The 16,612-nt window shown below is 39.6% G+C and overlaps 1 pseudogene; it reads left to right on the top strand.

Annotated features, from left to right (window-relative positions):
• Positions 1 to 480: 480 nt before the first annotated feature.
• LOC134930491 (5S ribosomal RNA) lies at positions 481 to 599 on the top strand (annotated as a pseudogene).
• Positions 600 to 16,612: the final 16,013 nt, after the last annotated feature.

The raw sequence follows: 16,612 nt of genomic DNA, 5'->3' as shown, positions 1-16,612 counted from the left end.
AGAAATAAGACAAATAATATGTTAGTGCACCATTCTGATTTAGTTAATAGGTTCTAATAATGATATTTATATATATTTAAAAAATATATCATTATGAATAGAGGTAATTATAGGCGATCTAACCTATGATAAATATATTTATAGTGCTTGGTGACAAAATTAGGGTATTATAAATAAATTTACATGTATCATGAAAAAGTATATTAAATTTTGTCCCTTTCTCAGGTATCAGCAAACAGGTTACTATAATAAGCACCAAGAGACTATTTAAATGGAGTTATTACTTATCAATAAAGCACTGTAATAGTGCTTGAGGGAATATTATAAGAAATTGTTGCCAGCCTCTAACTTTCTTTCTCTGTCCTTTAAGCACCTAGCGCTTTCTGTTATGTAATTTTTATGTAAACACTATGTATGATATAGTATGTCAATACTTCTAATAAAAAATGTATTACTGTGTTTTCGAGTCACTTCACCACAAGATACAGTCATACCACACTGGCGGACGCCCAATCTCAACCGATCTTGGAAGCTAAGCAGTGTAGGGCCCAACTAGTACCAAATGGGGCACCATTTGTGAAGATTGGGTACTGTACATAGTGGGCTATGGTGGGCTCTAAGCAGTTTTGCAATATTGGCACACGAATAGTCTATCAGTTCACAATACAGGTTGAGTATCCCATATCCAAATATTCCGAAATACGGAATATTCCGAAATACGGACTTTTTTTTAGTGAGAATGAGATAGTGAAACCTTTGTTTTTTGATGGCTCAATGTACACAAACTTTGTTTAATACACAAAGTTATTAAAAATATTGTATTAAATGACCTTCAGGCTGTGTGTATAAGGTGTATATGAAACATAAATGAATTGTGTGAATGTAGACACACTTTGTTTCATGCACAAAGTTATAAAAATATTGGCTAAAATTACCTTCAGGCTGTGTGTATAAGGTGTATATGTAACATAAATGCATTCTTTGCTTAGATATAGGTCCCATCACCATGATATCTCATTATGGTATGCAATTATTCCAAAATACGGAAAAATCCGATATCCAAAATACCTCTGGTCCCAAGCATTTTGGATAAGGGATACTCAACCTGTATACACTATATATTCTGTCGTTTATTATTATTAACTAATTGTAATCACAGTCTGTCATACACAAGTGCACTAATTATGTACACAACACTAATAGTTAAAAATGACAGACTTTTATAGTTTCTCATCTCACTATCTATCTTATATATTTAACTTTTTTACTATACATATATTTGTTTTACACTTTGGTAAATGATATTGAGGAAAAAAAACACACAAAGATACCAAGTATCACCTGGCGCCAATTGATTGCTCAGTCTTTAAACTGTCTGCTGCTATTCTATATCGAAGGGGCTACTCCCCCCTTCAAAAAACAAACAACTCCAAAAAGATTCAGAAAGCGCTGACAGAATTATTTTAAAATATATTTTTTTATTATTTTTATTTAGCTATTTTTACTTACTATAGTAAAATATATACTCATAAAATAGCTCACTGTGGACCAATTCCACTGACAATTTATCAATAGAAAAAAAGAAGAATAAAAAACAGTAGTAAACAATATGCAATTATTTACTGACTGCATCCTTTACCTTTACAAATCACAAAAACACTATTGTTCATATAAAACCAGCCTGCTGTTAATACACTTTTAATAAAGCAAAATGGGGGTAATTCCAAGTTGATCGCAGCAGGAAATTTTTTAGCAGTTGGGCAAAACCATGTGCACTGCATGGGGGGCAGATATAACATGTGCACAGAGAGATAGATTTGGGTGTGGTGAGTTCAATCTGCAATCTAAATTGCAGTGTAAAATAAAGCAGCCAGTATTTACCCTGCACAGAAACAAAATAACCCACCCAAATCTAACTCTCTCTGTAAATGTTATATCTGCCTCCCCTGCAGTGCACATGGTTTTGCCCGACTGCTAAAAAAGTTCCTGCTGCGATCAACTTGGAATTACCCCCAATATCTCCTAACCACGCTGATTGTGGCATGAATGTTTCCAGCCTAATTATAACTAGTCCCTCAATAGAGATAGTCCGTGCTTGGAAGATCTTTTAATAAAGATCCTTTCCTACCAAGTTAGTACTTAGTCAGTTGGTTTCTTTTGTAGTTTGCCAAGCAGAGAGAGAGTTAATGATTAGTTTGCCAAGCATAGAAGTTTGAATATGCGGTTTAGCTTAAAACAGTTCCTGTGTTGGCTTCTATGATAAGCGAATAATATTTATGCATGCAGATGAAGATAATTTAGTGCAAAGTTTAAAATGTGCAATTGCAGTTAAGCATGGCCATGCTAATTTAAAACAGATGATTTACCACATCCTCACTGTGGGTGGTGGGTTTCCATTCTCTCCCGGCTCTGGTGCTGTAAACCTGTATTGTGAGCCTTGTCCGGAGGTATGTTCAATCCCAATCGTGTGAGGTTGTGCGGCAGATCTTATCAGTGTGGTCCCACCGAGCGGTCAAATTGAGATGCGTTTCCCCGCCTTACGTTAGCTCCGTAATTTAGCGGCTTCTTCGGTCAATGTCCGTACGGCTCTGCCCAGCTGTTTTTATTCTGCAAGCGCAGACACGCGCACATGCGCCCTCAGTTTGCGGTCCGTGCCTCTCTTTCGGAGTATCATGTGCGGCTGCGTGGTGATCGTCATCTCATTCCTCCAGCCGTATAGTGTCAAACTCAAAAGATACATTGTAGGCGGCTCACTCCACAATCATTTACTAAAGCATCCACTTTGTAGTTATTTTTCATTCTAAGAACTTGCTATCTTATTACTTAAAAAAGCTCCCTTATAACTTATATATATTGCTAGGCATGCCGCAATCTATAACTTACATTTTTATTTTCTGTTTAGCAGTATATATAATTACACAGATTTCTTTATATCGACTGAGCATATTCAGCATTTTTTCATCACATATACTTTATAAAAATACAGATACATATAAAAAAATATATAAAAATATATATACAGAAAAGGACTTCCTATATATAGCCAAATCCTTATGTTACATATATGTCCCATTTGAATATTTATATTATTTTAGTGGTTAAATAATCAAATATATTTTACATTTATTTTAACTTTGTTTTAAATTTCTTTATTCCAAGAGTCAATATGTTCTATTACCAGTATATCCATTTCAGATCGTTCTTTTTAATATTATAAATTATTATTAATTATTCTATATATCTTATGTTCCATTAGTCTAGTGTGTAGCATACGGGTAGTTCGTCCCACATACTGTTTGCCACAGCCACACTGCACAGTGTATATCACAAAAGTGGATCTGCAATTAATAAAGCTTTTTATTCCGAACTTTTCTCCACTATAGTAGGAAGTGAATTCAACCTCTTTTCTATTTGTATATATACATGTTTTATATAGGGGATTACCACACCTATGGAAACCTATTGGTCTAATAGGCATCCATGTGTTAACCGATTGAAATGATGAAGTGCTCCGTGTAAAATGACTGCTTGTTAATCTCTGTCTCAAATTTTCTGCTGTGGTAAATCATCTGTTTTAAATTAGCATGGCCATGCTGAACTGCAATTGCACATTTTAAACTTTGCACTAAATTATCTTCATCTGCATGCATAAATATTATTCGCTTATCATAGAAGCCAACACAGGAACTGTTTTAAGCTAAACCGCATATTCAACCTTCTATGCTTGGCAAACTAATCATTAACTCTCTCTCTGCTTGGCAAACTACAAAAGAAACCAACTGACTAAATACTAACTTGGTAGGAAAGGATCTTTAATAAAAGATCTTCCAAGCACGGACTATCTCTATTGAGGGACTAGTTATAATTAGGCTGGAAACATTCATGCCGCAATCAGCGTGGTTAGCAGATATTGTGCTTTATTAAAAGTGTATTAACAGCAGGCTGGTTTTATATGAACAATAGTGTTTTTGTGATTTGTAAAGGTAAAGGATGCACTGAGTCAGTAAATAATTGCATATTGTTTACTACTGTTTTTTATTGTTCTTTTTTTCTATTGATAAATTGTCAGTGGAATTGGTCCACAGTGAGCTATTTTATGAGTACAGGTTAAGTATCCCTTATCCAAAATGCTTGGGACCAGAGGTATTTTGGATATCGGATTTTTCTGTATTTTGGAATAATTGCATATCATAATGAGGTATCATGTTGATGGGACCTAAGTCTAAGCACAGAATGCATTTATGTTTCATATACACCTTATACACACAGCCTGAAGTCAATTTTAGCCAATAATTTTTATAGCTTTGTGCATTAAACAAAGTGTGTCTACATTCACACAATTTATTTATGTTTCATATACACATTGGCCCTCATTCCGAGTTGTTCGCTCAGTAATTATCTTTGCATCGCAACGATTTTCCGCTAATTGCGCATGCGCAATGTTCGCACTGCGACTGCGCCAAATAAATTTGCTATGCAGTTAGGTATTTTACTCACGGCATTACGAGGTTTTTTCTTCGTTCTGGTGATCGGAGTGTGATTGACAGGAAGTGGGTGTTTCTGGGCGGAAACTGGCCGTTTTATGGGTGTGTGCGAAAAAACGCTGCCGTTTCTGGGAAAAACGCAGGAGTATCTGAAGAAACGGGGGAGTGTCTGGGTGAACGCTGGGTGTGTTTGTGACGTCAAACCAGGAACGAAACTGACTGAACTGATCGCAGTGGCAGAGTAAGTCTCGAGCTACTCAGAAACTGCTAAGAACTGTCTATTCGCAAATCTGCTAATCTTTCGTTCGCAAATCTACTATGCTAAGATTCAATCCCAGTAGGCGGCGGCTTAGCGTGTGCAAAGCTGCTAAAAGCAGCTTGCGAGCGAACAACTCGAAATGAGGGCCATTATACACACAGCCTGAAGTTCATTTAATACAATATTTTTAATAACATTGTGTATTAAACAAAGTTTGTGTACACTGAGCCATCAAAAAACAAAGGTTTCACTATTTCACTCTCACTCAAAAAAGTCCGTATTTCGGAATAATAATAATAATAATAATTTTATTTATATAGCGCTCTTTCTCCAATAGGACCCAAGGCGCTTAACAGATACATAGCATAATATAGTACAGAAAATAATGAAGTACATTTTCATAAAATACAGAAGCATGAAGATACTAAAAGGGACATTAAGGAAATGCTTGAGTAAACAGGAAAGTCTTGAGTCTACTTTTGAAGGATTCTATAGTTGGGGCCTCTCGCACTGTGCGGGGAAGTGAGTTCCATAGAGTCGGAGCCGCATGACTAAAAGCTCGACCCCCAGATGAATTACGGTAGATTCTAGGTACTGCTAAAAGTCCTTCATCTACAGATCGCAGTAATCGAGTGGGGCAGTATGGGGTCAGAAGCTGTTTCAGGTACCTTGGGCCTTGGTCATGTAATGCTTTGAAACTCAGTAAGCCAATCTTGAAGATGATTTGCCATCGTACAGGCAGCCAGTGAAGGGAGTAGAGGATGGGCATTATGTGGCTAGAACGGGGCTGGTTGGTTAATAGCCTGGCAGCTGTGTTTTGCACCAGCTGTAAGCGCTGCAATTCTTTTGCTGGTAGACCAAGGTAGAGGGCATTACAGTAGTCTAAACGAGATGATACAAATGCATGTATGACTTTTGGCATATCATCTGAGGGAATTAAGTGCTTGATTCTGGCTATGTTCCTCAGGTGAAAGAATGAGGATTTGATTGTGGCTGATATCTGATGTTTAAGTGTCAAGCCACCATCCAGGACAACGCCAAGATTCCGCACACGATCACTGGTCTGTAATTCTGAATCCCCGAGTGTAAGTCCAGTTGGTTGGCTATGCTGCAGTCTTGTCCTTTGATGTTGCGGTCGTATCATAAGGACCTCTGTTTTATCCGGGTTCAGTCGCAGCCAACTGGCGCTCATCCACTCCTGTAGTTCAGCTAGACAGCCATTTAGGGTTGCTATTGGGTTATCAGTGCCCGGAGCAAAGGACAAGTACAGTTGTGTATCATCTGCATAGCAGTGGTAGACCAGACCATGGCGCCTGATTATTTCGCCCAATGGGAGCATGTATACTGCAAAAAGCATGGGGGATAGTATAGAACCTTGTGGGACACCACATGGCAATGGCACTGGTGGTGATGAGTATAATCCAGATGATACTCTCTGTGACCTGCCTGTGAGAAATGATTTGAACCAGCTCAGGACTGTGCCATCCAGACCACAGAAATGTATCAGTCGCTCAAACAGAAGCCCATGGTCCACGGTATCAAATGCTGCCGAGAGATCCAGAAGGATTAATATTGAACAGTCACCTCTGTCTTTTGCCATCAGAAGATCATTTAACACACACACCAGGGCTGTTTCAGTGCTATGTCTTCTCCTGAATCCTGATTGAAATGGATCATAAATATCATGGGTTGTCAGGCGGGTTTCCAGTTGATTTGCAACGACTTTCTCAATAACCTTTCCTAGGAAAGGAAGGTTTGATACCGGTCTGTAGTTGGTCATGCAGTCGGGATCTAAATTAGGTTTTTAAGAAGCGGTCTAACAATTGCTTCCTTTAGGGGTCCAGGAAAAATGCCTGTCTGCAAAGAGCATTGAACAATTTTAGTAAAGACAGGACCAATTATATCCATACAACCTATTAGAAGCTTGGTTGAGGCTGGGTCCAGATCACAGGTGGTGGGACGTAAAATCCGAGCGATTTCAGCAGTGTCCTTTACATCCACTGGATCAAAGTTGGTCCATGAAGGCAGGTAGCTTATATTGGCAGGTTTTGTAGTTTGGCACTCCTTTGATGGCACTGTGGAGATTCCAGCCCGGATGGTGGATATTTTATCTGCAAAGAAGTTTGCCAACTCGTTGCATCTTGCCTGGGAGAGGGTCTTATCAGTCTGCAGGCATGCTGGCTTGCAAAGCATCTCCACTGTGCGGAAAAGTTGAGCTGGCCTATTGTTCCGTATTTCGGAATATTTGGATATGGGATACTCAACCTGTATATATTTTACTATAGTAAGTAAAAATAGCTAAATAAAAATAATAAAAATATATTTTAAAATAATTCTGTCAGCGCTTTCTGAATCTTTTTGTAAATGATATTGGATGGACATTTTTGTATTCTTATTCAATATTTTTTAAAGGCACGTTCTATCTCTCATTTCCAGTTTCGATTTTTTTAATACCCTATTTATTAGAGGCTGGCAACAATTTCTTATAATATTCCCTCAAGCACTATTACAGTGCTTTATTGATTAGCAATAACTCCGATTAAATAGTCTCTTGGTGCTTATTATAGTAACCTGTTTGCTCATTTCTGCATCTCTTAATTATGCAGCTGATACCTGAGAAAGGGACAATATTTAATAAACTTTTTCATGATACATGTACATTTATTTATAATACCCTAATTTTGTCACCAAGCACTATAAATATATTTATCATAGGTTAGATCGCCTATAATTACCTCTATTCATAATGATATATTTTTTAAATATATATAAATATCATTATTAGAACCTATTAACTAAATCAGAATGGTGCACTAACATATTATTTGTCTTATATCTATGGGAATTGCGGTTACTCCTTAATTATATATCCTGGAAAATGTGTCTGCAGCCATAAAACTCCATAAAGATGGCCGCCGTGATGACTGACAGTCCTCCTAACCCAATGATGATTAAGAACAGCCGGGTCCCGCCCTGACAGGAAGTGTGGCGCCTCTAACCTAAAGTACTGGTCGGAAGTGGGGAAACCAGGCGCACACAGCTGGACGCCGATACCGGAAGTGCGGCACAACGCGCATGCGCACAGCACCCCAGCGGACACCGGAAGCGGGGCGGAAATGACGCGGGATGCGCCCCAGCATTTCTTTTATTAATATCATTAGTTTCAAAACTCATTTTTTTTATTCTAATGTAATCTTTGGATCTGTGATTTCATTACCTATCGCTGACATATGTTACTACCCAAACTTACTGTATTTTAGGTAATCTATAGCCAACAGGAAGTGATATCATAATCACTCATTAGTAATTGTACTAGGTATAAATAGAGCCTGTGTTCAATAGCACCCTACCCCTTGATGAAGTCTGATGGACGAAACACGTTGAGTGTACCTCTAATTGACCCTCCACTTTTAAGATAAGCATTATCTTCTCATCTTATTGGATCATTGCTTTTAGCTAAAATCCTGTATTTTTATTTTTATTTTTATTTTTTGATGTCATTTTAGTATTATCCCATGCCTTTGAATTTTTAGCCCACTTTTATAGGTTACCTTGTATAAATAAATGTATTTTTACCTTTCTAAACATATCCTGACAAATTCTTCATAATTACTTTAAATCTACTAGACACTGCTGGTCGCTGGCGCCCCCATCCCCCCCTTGTCCATTCCTAAGTACTAGGCAGCTTATCCCTGCCAATCTTTTTTGGGGGCTAGCTGACACCTTACATTTATAAAGGAGTGTCTATAGTGTGGTATATTTTTTTTTACCTTATATTTATTCTATTCATATACACCTGTGGCGCCATACTACCACTATTTTATATATATATATATATATATATATATATATATATACACATACACACACATATATATATATATATATATATTTTTTTATTTTTTTTTTAAGTTACAAGGCTGTGCATTATACTGCTAATGGAGACCCTAGTGCCCCCCTCCCAACTTCCCCCTTCTTCTCACAACTCTCACTAGCTGCTTCCTAGTCACAGCCTCACTTCTCCCTCCAGCCTGTTGAGCAGAGTGTTGCTGTGTCAGATAGGGATGTTAGTCCACACAACGGCACTTAACCAGGATGATTGGTTTATTCAGCTAACAGAGATAACAGCTTGTAGTATATAGAAGATGTTCTCCGGTATACATGTGAAACAGTTCAGCAGTAGCACAGCATCTCAGTACACACAAGATGCGGCTGTATACACACAGGACAACAAAACAAAGCACACCCACAAGAAATTGCGCTAACCAGCTGCAGGCCAGTGGACATTCAAAAGATAGGGTGTTACCCTCACCCCAAAAAAGACACTCTAAGACAATTTTTTTTTCTAAATGTCCTCTTTCCTGCGCTCTCTTAAATTCAAACAAAGGGAATCTTTACTTATCTTAGACCCGATGCTTCTCTCAATTTTTCACGCTCTTCATACCCAAATATGCCGTCAATAATAGTGTGACGTATACTTTTAACGATGGTACATGAAAAAGAGAGATCAAGGATACAATCTAGTGTAGTATGTTCATAACTTTAGAAAAGGATAATTTGCAATTTATATCATGCAATAATCAAACATATATCATAAACTGCAGTTGTATTTATTGGTTGAAAAGACAGTCCAATAATAAAAATCTTCATCACATGAAGAAATGATAAAAATCCATTTTACATCCAAGACATATGAGGGTGGCCTCCTACCAGATTTTGGATTTTTGAAGTGCGTCAAAACAAAGGGCTGTGTAGATGTTTAATGTCCCCGGGGACAATCAGCTCCAAGCAGTGGGCACCTCGTCCTCTCCTCGTCTGGTCAATCAGCCACCAGTTATTCCAATCACCCAACGCGTTTCGATCAATCCGTTGATCTTTTTCAAGGCATATCCATAAGGTCCCTCATCCCAGCTATTTATACCACTATGTGTTAGTAATCCTAAATACTGGGAGGAGCCACTCTCATTCACAATTAAGTTCATATACATACATTGTATTCACCCATTATCTAATCTAACATCCATGTTCTATTCTAAACAGTGTAATGTATTCATCATGTCAAAATCGCAACTTAAAACTCATTATTTCATATAAAAAAATGTTTAAAACAGCAAATTGCGGCGACCGGAAGTGCCCTGTACGTTCCGGTTCATCCCCTTATTTCCTATTTTCGAAAGTTCCACATTCTGAAAGAGGACAAATAGTCCGGATGCACCTTCCGGTCATGTGACCGCCGTCATCTAAAAGACGCCTAAACACCTTTTAGCTGAGTTTTCCGGTCACGTGACCTGACCGGAAATCCCTCCGCGGCCATTTTTGTAGTCCTAACATCGGTTCGTTCTTTGTTATTGGGAACGAAAAACCGAAGATGAATGATATTCTAGCAGAAATAACAATCCTATATTGGTACATACGATATTAGTAAGCTGTCATATGTACTTAAACAGTAAAATCAAGTGGACTACATTTCCTTCAGCGGGGTCCTCTGGTCATATGACCAGACCGGAAATACCTCGGCGGCCATTTTTGTAGTTCTAACACCAATTCCATTGCATTAGTTTATGTACCAATATAAGATTGTTATTTCTGCTAGAATATCATTCATCTTCGGTTTTTCGTTCCCAATAACAAAGAACGAACCGATGTTAGGACTACAAAAATGGCCGCGGAGGGATTTCTGGTCACGTGACCGGAAAACTCAGCTGAAAGGTGTTTCGGCGTCTTTTAGATGACGGCGGTCACATGACCGGAAGGTGCATCCGGACTATTTGTCCTCTTTTAGAATGTGGAACTTTCGAAAATAGGAAATAAGGGGATGAACCGGAATGTACAGGGCACTTCCGGTCGCCGCAATTTGCTGTTTTAAACATTTTTTTATATGAAATAATGAGTTTTAAGTTGCGATTTTGACATGATGAATACATTACACTGTTTAGAATAGAACATGGATGTTAGATTAGATAATGGGTGAATACAATGTATGTATATGAACTTAATTGTGAATGAGAGTGGCTCTTCCCAGTATTTAGGATTACTAACACATAGTGGTATAAATAGCTGGGATGAGGGACCTTATGGATATGCCTTGAAAAAGATCAACGGATTGATCGAAACGTGTTGGGTGATTGGAATAACTGGTGGCTGATTGACCAGACGAGGAGAGGACGAGGTGCCCACTGCTTGGAGCTGATTGTCCCTGGGGACATTAAACATCTACACAGCCCTTTATTTTGACGCACTTCAAAAATCCAAAATCTGGTAGGAGGCCACCCTCATATGTCTTGGATGTAAAATGGATTTTTATCATTTCTTCATGTGATGAAGATTTTTATTATTGGACTGTCTTTTCAACCAATAAATACAACTGCAGTTTATGATATATGTTTGATTATTGCATGATAAAGATTGCAAATTATCCTTTTCTAAAGTTATGAACATACTACACTAGATTGTATCCTTGATCTCTCTTTTTCATGTACCATCTTTAAAAGTATACGTCACACTATTATTGACGGCATATTTGGGTATGAAGAGCGTGAAAAATTGAGAGAAGCATCGGGTCTAAGATAAGTAAAGATTCCCATTGTTTGAATTTAAGAGAGCGTAGGAAAGAGGACATTTAGAAAAAAAAAAGAACATTTTTTTGGGCTTAGAGTATACACACAGGGTGTGGCACAGGGTAGACAAGGTCACACACAGGAGAGCAGAAGCTGCATGTCAGTGGAGTTGTCTCTCACAGGAAGAACTCTCTCAGGCTGTGCACCAAGCACCTCCTCCTGTGCTGAGCTAACTCTAGGAGGGAAAACACGTGAGCAGGGAAGCTGTGAATGGAGACAGACAGCAGAGTGATCCACTTTCTAACACAGCCAGCACTGTCAGTTCCTTGAGCTGGAGATCCCCCCAACTCATGCCCACCGTCCACCTGAGAACTGGTCTTTTTTTTTCATGGCCTTCCCATCAGCATCCTTCTGCTGGGAAGAACGGCAGAGATAAAAAAAGATGGGGGAAGAAGAAGTACACCAATGAGAGGTAGTCAGAGATGAAAGAGAACAATGGGTGAGGGATAATGAATTAAAATAGGGAGAGTAGACAGAGATAATAGATATTGGAAGGCAGGGGAAGCAGGAAGGTGGGTCAGAGATAAGAGACAATGGAGGGGTGTTTTAGAAGGGCAGTGAAGGTGTAGTAAGACACTTGTCAGCTCTTAAAGCTGGTACTTTGCACTAGTGATGAGCGGGTTCGGTTTCTCGGAAACCGAACCCCCCCGAACTTCACGCTTTTTACACGGGTCCGAGGCAGACTCGGATCTTCCCGCCTTGCTCGGCTAACCCGAGCGCGCCCGAACGTCATCATCCCGCTGTCGGATTCTCGCGAGGCTCGTATTCTATCGCGAGACTCGGATTCTATATAAGGAGCCGCGCGTCGCCGCCATTTTCACACGTGCATTGAGATTGATAGGGAGAGGACGTGGCTGGCGTCCTCTCCGTTTAGATAGAGAGTGAGACACTTGATTTACTGGAGCATTAGGAGTACTCAGAGAGTGCAGAGTTTTGCTGATAGTTATACTAGTGACCACCAGTTTTATTTATTATTTAATATAATCCGTTCTCTGCCTGAAAAAAAAACGATACACAGTCACATACCATATCTGTGCTCTGCCTCAGTGTGCTGCATGATAATATCATCTATGTATATCTGACTGTGCTGAGTAGTGCTCACTGCTCACACAGCTTAATTGTGGGGGAGACCAGTGTGACTGACCAGCAGTGACCACCAGTATATTGTCTGCCTGAAAAAGTTAAACACTCGTGTGGTGTTTTTTTTTTTATTCTATAAACGCATTCTGCTGACAGTGTCCAGCAGGTCCGTCATTCATTATGTTTCTATCTTCTTCATACTAGTAGTTTAGGAGTCTGCAGTGCTGACAGTGTCCAGCAGGTCCGTCATTATATAATATATACCTGTCCTGCAGTAGTGATATATATATATATTTTTTATATCATTATCATCCAGTCTATACTAGCAGACACAGTACGGTAGTCCACGGCTGTAGCTACCTCTGTGTCGGCAGTCGCTCGTCCATAATTGTATACCTACCTGTGGTGGTTTTTTTTTTTTCTATCTTCTTCATACTAGTAGTTTAGGAGTCTGCAGTGCTGACAGTGTCCAGCAGGTCCGTCATTATATAATATATACCTGTCCTGCAGTAGTGATATATATATATATTTTTTATATCATTATCATCCAGTCTATACTAGCAGACGCAGTACGGTAGTCCACGGCTGTAGCTACCTCTGTGTCGGCAGTCGCTCGTCCATAATTGTATACCTACCTGTGGTGGTTTTTTTTTTTCTATCTTCTTCAAACTAGTAGTTTATGAGTCTGCAGTGCTGACAGTGTCCAGCAGGTCCGTCATTATACAATATATACCTGTCCTGCAGTAGTGATATATATATATTTTTTATATCATTATCATCCAGTCTATACTAGCAGACGCAGTACGGTAGTCCACGGCTGTAGCTACCTCTGTGTCGGCAGTCGCTCGTCCATAATTGTATACCTACCTGTGGTGGTTTTTTTTTTTCTATCTTCTTCAAACTAGTAGTTTATGAGTCTGCAGTGCTGACAGTGTCCAGCAGGTCCGTCATTATACAATATATACCTGTCCTGCAGTAGTGATATATATATATTTTTTATATCATTATCATCCAGTCTATACTAGCAGACGCAGTACGGTAGTCCATGGCTGTAGCTACCTCTGTGTCGGCAGTCGCTCGTCCATAATTGTATACCTACCTGTGGTGGGTTTTTTTTTTCTATCTTCTTCATACTAGTAGTTTAGGAGTCTGCAGTGCTGACAGTGTCCAGCAGGTCCGTCATTATATAATATATACCTGTCCTGCAGTAGTGATATATATATATTTTTTATATCATTATCATCCAGTCTATACTAGCAGACGCAGTACGGTAGTCCACGGCTGTAGCTACCTCTGTGTTGGCAGTCGCTCGTCCATAATTGTATACCTACCTGTGGTGGTTTTTTTTAATCTATCTTCTTCATACTAGTAGTTTAGGAGTCTGCAGTGCTGACAGTGTCCAGCAGGTCCGTCATTATATAATATATACCTGTCCTGCAGTAGTGATATATATATATTTTTTATATCATTATCATCCAGTCTATACTAGCAGACGCAGTACGGTAGTCCACGGCTGTAGCTACCTCTGTGTCGGCAGTCGCTCGTCCATAATTGTATACCTACCTGTGGTGGTTTTTTTTTTCTATCTTCTTCATACTAGTAGTTTAGGAGTCTGCAGTGCTGACAGTGTCCAGCAGGTCCGTCATTATATAATATATACCTGTCCTGCAGTAGTGATATATATATATTTTTTATATCATTATCATCCAGTCTATACTAGCAGACGCAGTACGGTAGTCCACGGCTGTAGCTACCTCTGTGTTGGCAGTCGCTCGTCCATAATTGTATACCTACCTGTGGTGGTTTTTTTTTTCTATCTTCTTCATACTAGTAGTTTAGGAGTCTGCAGTGCTGACAGTGTCCAGCAGGTCCGTCATTATATAATATATACCTGTCCTGCAGTAGTGATATATATATATTTTTTATATCATTATCATCCAGTCTATACTAGCAGACGCAGTACGGTAGTCCACGGCTGTAGCTACCTCTGTGTCGGCAGTCGCTCGTCCATAATTGTATACCTACCTGTGGTGGTTTTTTTTTTTTCTATCTTCTTCATACTAGTAGTTTAGGAGTCTGCAGTGCTGACAGTGTCCAGCAGGTCCGTCATTATATAATATATACCTGTCCTGCAGTAGTGATATATATATATATTTTTTATATCATTATCATCCAGTCTATACTAGCAGATGCAGTACGGTAGTCCACGGCTGTAGCTACCTCTGTGTCGGCAGTCGCTCGTCCATAATTGTATACCTACCTGTGGTGGTTTTTTTTTTTCTATCTTCTTCAAACTTGTAGTTTATGAGTCTGCAGTGCTGACAGTGTCCAGCAGGTCCGTCATTATACAATATATACCTGTCCTGCAGTAGTGATATATATATATTTTTTATATCATTATCATCCAGTCTATACTAGCAGACGCAGTACGGTAGTCCACGGCTGTAGCTACCTCTGTGTCGGCAGTCGCTCATCCATAATTGTATACCTACCTGTGGTGGTTTTTTTTTTCTATCTTCTTCATACTAGTAGTTTAGGAGTCTGCAGTGCTGACAGTGTCCAGCAGGTCCGTCATTATATAATATATACCTGTCCTGCAGTAGTGATATATATATATTTTTTATATCATTATCATCCAGTCTATACTAGCAGACGCAGTACGGTAGTCCACGGCTGTAGCTACCTCTGTGTTGGCAGTCGCTCGTCCATAATTGTATACCTACCTGTGGTGGTTTTTTTTTATCTATCTTCTTCATACTAGTAGTTTAGGAGTCTGCAGTGCTGACAGTGTCCAGCAAGTCCGTCATTATACAATATATACCTGTCCTGCAGTAGTGATATATATATATTTTTTATATCATTATCATCCAGTCTATACTAGCAGACGCAGTACGGTAGTCCACGGCTGTAGCTACCTCTGTGTCGGCAGTCGCTCGTCCATAATTGTATACCTACCTGTGGTGGGTTTTTTTTTTTCTATCTTCTTCATACTAGTAGTTTAGGAGTCTGCAGTGCTGACAGTGTCCAGCAGGTCCGTCATTATACAATATATACCTGTCCTGCAGTGATTGATATATATATATTTTTGATATCATTATCATCCAGTCTATACTAGCAGACGCAGTACGGTAGTCCACGGCTGTAGCTACCTCTGTGTCGGCAGTCGCTCGTCATCCATAAGTATACTAGTATCCATCCATCTCCATTGTTTACCTGAGGTGCCTTTTAGTTGTGCCTATTAAAATATGGAGAACAAAAATGTTGAGGTTCCAAAAATAGCGAAAGATCAAGATCCACTTCCACCTCGTGCTGAAGCTGCTGCCACTAGTCATGGCCGAGACGATGAAATGCCATCAACGTCGTCTGCCAAGGCCGATGCCCAATGTCATAGTACAGAGCATGTAAAATCCAAAACACCAAATATCAGTAAAAAAAGGACTCAAAAATCTAAAATAAAATCGTCGTCGGAGAAGCGTAAACTTGCCAATATGCCATTTACCACACGGAGTGGCAAGGAACGGCTGAGGCCCTGGCCTATGTTCATGGCTAGTGGTTCAGCTTCACATGAGGATGGAAGCACTCAGCCTCTCGCTAGAAAAATGAAAAGACTTAAGCTGGCAAAAGCACAGCAAAGAACTGTGCGTTCTTCGAAATCACAAATCCACAAGGAGAGTCCAATTGTGTCGGTTGCGATGCCTGACCTTCCCAACACTGGACGTGAAGAGCATGCACCTTCCACCATTTGCACGCCCCCTGCAAGTGCTGGAAGGAGCACCCACAGTCCAGTTCCTGATAGTCAGATTGAAGATGTCAGTGTTGAAGTACACCATGATGAGGAGGATATGGGTGTTGCTGGCGCTGGGGAGGAAATTGACCAGGAGGATTCTGATGGTGAGGTGGTTTGTTTAAGTCAGGCACCCGGGGTGACACCTGTTGTCCGTGGGAGGAATATGGCCATTGACATGCCTGGTGAAAATACCAAAAAAATCAGCTCTTCAGTGTGGAAGTATTTCAACAGAAATGCGGACAACATTTGTCAAGCCGTGTGTTGCCTTTGTCAAGCTGTAATAAGTTGGGGTAAGGACGTTAACCACCTCGGAACATCCTCCCTTATACGTCACCTGCAGTGCATTCATCATAAGTCAGTGACAAGTTCAAAAACTTTGGGCGAC

This window comes from Pseudophryne corroboree, chromosome 5, assembly GCF_028390025.1.
Source record: "Pseudophryne corroboree isolate aPseCor3 chromosome 5, aPseCor3.hap2, whole genome shotgun sequence".
NCBI lineage: Eukaryota > Metazoa > Chordata > Amphibia > Anura > Myobatrachidae > Pseudophryne > Pseudophryne corroboree.
Note: the sequence above shows the minus strand (reverse complement) of the source record. Positions and strands in the feature narration are given on the sequence as shown.